The 4,214-nt window shown below is 46.0% G+C and overlaps 1 long non-coding RNA gene across 1 annotated transcript; it reads left to right on the top strand.

Annotated features, from left to right (window-relative positions):
- Positions 1 to 205: 205 nt before the first annotated feature.
- Positions 206 to 3,014, top strand: LOC144504066 (uncharacterized). Its single transcript, XR_013499577.1, has 3 exons — positions 206 to 360; positions 1,868 to 2,118; positions 2,808 to 3,014. It is a non-coding gene; the product is annotated as an uncharacterized LOC144504066 (long non-coding RNA).
- Positions 3,015 to 4,214: the final 1,200 nt, after the last annotated feature.

Raw genomic sequence — 4,214 nt, 5'->3', positions numbered from 1 at the left:
GAGAACCCTCATGTTTTGAGGAGTGAGCCCTGAACCTGGCTGGGGAGGAGGAAGAGCGTGCTTGCACTGCTGGTGAAGTGGGACAGCAGAGAAATGTGAGAGTCCTCAACACATGGTTGTCATTCCTCAAGTCAGTAATCAATAATGTTCCGTCTGTATCCCCTGTAATGGACGGATGCATGTCCCTTGTCTTGCAGGTTGGACAGCAGAACAGGCCAGACCATCCTCACATCCCCTGGATTCGCCAGACTCCATCAGTTCAGAGGGGGTCCTCTCCAATCCCACTGTTGAGGAGGCATCATAGCTGTCACCCACACGCAGCACCTGTGCAGTGTTTAGATACAGATCAGAAACTCTAAGGTATGTTATGAAACCTGATTAGGCCCCAACAGTTTATTAAAAAATTTGGCATTAGTGTGAGGATAAGGTGTTTCACTCCGGGTGTGATTCTACTGACATACTAGGAAGCTTTTATCAAAAAAAAATTCATTTAACTATACAGTTTAACAATAACAAATGAATTAGCTTAACTTTTACCGATTGAAATACTTAAACATGACAAGGTGCAATTCTTAATTGCTAACCTATCCCTATTAGTTGCAATTCAAGCAATATTCCTCTTATCGACTTTAAACCTCTTTTCATAATCAATTAGCAACACACAGGCTTATGTGCTTGTACTTGGGCTGCCAGTCCTCGAGCCTCCAGAGCACCTCTGGACAGAGAGAGAGAGACTCCGCTTGCTTTATTCAGAACCAGGCGGTGACTGCCTGCTTTTCCATGTAAGCTTAGCTCCCCCCCCCCCTTAAGCACACAACTCTGTCAATCACCCCTATTCTGAAACTATAGGGAAAAAAGCAAATAAGCAAAAATGCATTAACTCAGATAAAACAAACACATCCCGAGCTAAAATCAATCATTTGCCTGCATTCTCAGCATGTGAGCTGCCTGGTGTCCAGACAACTCAGCACTGAAACAAAGCTGAATTTTAAACTTACCCCGACAAGAAACATAGTATGAATATGTTTCTTAAAAGCAGATTATCATCACAGAAGATACTCACACTTTTGGTGGATCCAATAAGTAGGCAGACTTCTGGGTCACTCACTGGTGAGCATCTCACAACTGAAGATCCACAGCAGGTGGAGGCAGCGATGTCTCAGGGAACCAGCACTCGGAGGGATGCTGGAGTCCAGGACTCTGCTGAGCCCCTGGCCAATGATGTGTTCCTGGGCCTGGTTATCCAACAGCTGCTGGTGCTGCAAAGGCAGAGTCATGAGTATCAGGAAGGGATGAGAGCAGCCCTCCTAGGAATGCAAGACCAATTGGAGGAGTCCTGTCACCTTCTATCCGAGGAGGTGGTGCCATCACTGCAACGCACCAAAATGAGCTTTGGTTGCATGGTGCATTCACTGGTGGAATCCATGACTGTCAGTGCCAGAAGACAACGGGGCTTCTGGATCTCAATCCAGCTGCACTTCCATCCAACCAGTGGACCCTGGACATCTTCAGCCCATCTGACAATCCCTCCCCTGTGAGTGAAAATGCCTCCAGCCCCTGATACTGAGGATGGAAGCAGTCAAACATCTGTGCTGCCTGAAAGCATGCCTGGACCCTCAAGGTCCCGGCCCTCCAGGGGATACTTGCCAAGGTCATCTCAGGCAAAAGGGTGTGGAAGTCTGCAGGCTGCCTCAACCTTAGCACCTCAGCCGTGGATCTTGGGGTTACACCTGGACATTGTGGGAAGGTCAGGAAGATTAAGAAACCGTAGGCACTTAGTTGCACAGGTAAATATAGGCACCAGTATATGCAGGTCGCCATTTTGTTTTGAATGTTTGGCAATAAATTTAACTTCACTCACCCACAGAACCTCAACACTATCTGTTCATGCCACCAAGCCTGGGGGAACCACCGCGCTCACCCAGCATCTCTTCAGTGTGGAGTGTGATAATGGCAGTGCTATGTCCCTCCTAATCTCTTGCCAGCCTCCACTGAGGAAGAGCACTCCCTCAGCTGCGATTTGGACAGTTAGCCAGGACAGAGGAAATGGGAAGCGATGCCTGCATACCAGCCCTCACAACTCCTTTAAAGCAAGGGGAGCCCCGGCATGAAGGAAAGGTAAGGACTGCAAGTGACCATTCCTGATCCCTCTCCACAAAATGATGATTCTGGGACCTCCACCCCAGGCCCTGAGTTGAGCCTATCTATCCCTGAATCATCTCTGATGCCCCCTGAGCAGTGCACACCATGGAGGGTGCTGGCTGCCTGTGTGCTCACTTCCAAAATCCCCCTTGTAGACCTGTTGTAAATGGCACCGGCATGATGTCATGCCTGCACCCGCTGAATATTCAGTTTGGGCGGGGGGAGGAAATGTCCTGGAGAGAGTTTTTGCTAATGACATGCTAATGTATTAAAATGAGCTTTCTGCACTCCTGCAGTGTGTTTCATGCCACCCCACACGTGAGGGGTGGTAAGATTGGAACTCAGAAACTTGCCCGCGTGAATTGTGCTCACTGGAGTTTGAACATGTGCTGCCGTTCCCATAGATGGAGAGTGCAGGCTCCAAATCGCCCCCAGAGAATGCCAGAAATATTCAACAGGTCTGACAGCATCTGTGGAAAAATGGATGAACATTTCAAATCAAGGACAAGAACCCTTCATGATCTGTTTGGATGATACTTGACAGCTATCAGTCTTTTTACTGATGCCTGATGTTTTTGGAATTAATAAACAGAGGGTTCAAAGAAAATTAAAAAGATACTATTTTACTGCCTCTTGGTTTTTTTTTCCTGTGTTGTTTGCAACAGTGTTTGGGAGATTAACTTCCTGCAGACACAAGGCTAATGCTGAAGAGCTGGAAACCATTGTTGCAGACTGGCAGCTCTTTCTTAAAATCTGCAGATTGTGCACATTGATATCATCAGGATCTGCAATTCTATTTCAAGGGCTGAGTAGAGGCACATTGATAGCTTCTCCATCAGACCAGACTATCTGGGAGTCAGATCATGGGCCAGAAGAAGCTGATTAGGTAAGCGTAAAAAACTATATTTCATTTTCCTTGTGAACCAAGTGGAGCTTGGACATCCCCTTGCCTGGGATATTCCAATCTCCTCATCAATCGCAAACAGAGCTCTCCTTTTCCTTAACCATAGCTCCAATCCTTCCCTACCAGCTGCTGCAGATTGTTCCCACAGTCTCATGCCACCAAATTCCCACTCCCTCGTGGTGGTGAGATAGTGAAGCAGGGCAGTTCGAACAGGGCTCTGGGAACATTTCCCTAAATGAGGTGTGGTCTGAAGTGCCATACCCCTCCATTCCTTAGGTGTACTGCTGGCTTCAGGGCTTGTGTACATCCTACTGCCATCCACCCTGTCCCCTCACCTGTAAAATTGGGGCCTACATGTTTGGAACTTCCAGCTATCTTTTAATAACAGTACAATGGCTAGTTTAGACCACATAAAAATGGATATCAAATCAGCAGATCTGTGACTGTGATGGTTCTAATTGAGTGAATCCATATTCCCATTCTGTCTGACAATATAGCTTAGTGTCCTAAATTTTGTGGTCTCTTTATTTGGTTGCAACGTCTCAAAATAAAATGTTCTACTTCTTCAACATTATCTGCTTCATTGATATGAAATATAAAAGCTGCCCAGTTGTGTCTTGGAAATTGAGTTGGCAAAATGACTGTTGCAGGTTACGTACTGCAGAATATTGCCACTGAGCTACATGTAAGCCTGCATAAGGGACCAAACAGGTTAGGGATGAGAGGGGAAATGATCTCCCTTCACCACAATAGCCATGGTGAACCAAGTGGTATGGACTGACAAGTACTGACATTGAAATCTGTCTTTTCTGCACACTTAAGGATACAATACAGAACATTGCATAGATTTTAAATAAATTACTCTAAATTGTTTAGCATGACACTAATTTTCCCAAAGAAAAAAGCAAATTATTTTGCACATAAAAATTACATTAAAAAGTACTGACTGCAAACTATGGCTGCGACTCTCCCAAGAGTGCTAAATTGGTGGGAGAACTGTTCTAAATCCCAACTGTTCTGTCAGTTCAGCTTCTTACCTGAATCTCCGCGCTCTGTTCACTGAAGAGGTTCCAGTCGTGAATCTCATTTAAAACTCAGGGAGGCAGGGCCTATTCACGCTGGAGTTTGACAGTTCTAGAACATTACAGCGCAGTACAGGCCCTTCGGC

The sequence above is a fragment of the Mustelus asterias genome, chromosome 14 (assembly GCF_964213995.1).
Source record: "Mustelus asterias chromosome 14, sMusAst1.hap1.1, whole genome shotgun sequence".
Classification (NCBI taxonomy): Eukaryota; Metazoa; Chordata; class Chondrichthyes; order Carcharhiniformes; family Triakidae; genus Mustelus; species Mustelus asterias.
Note: the sequence above shows the minus strand (reverse complement) of the source record. Positions and strands in the feature narration are given on the sequence as shown.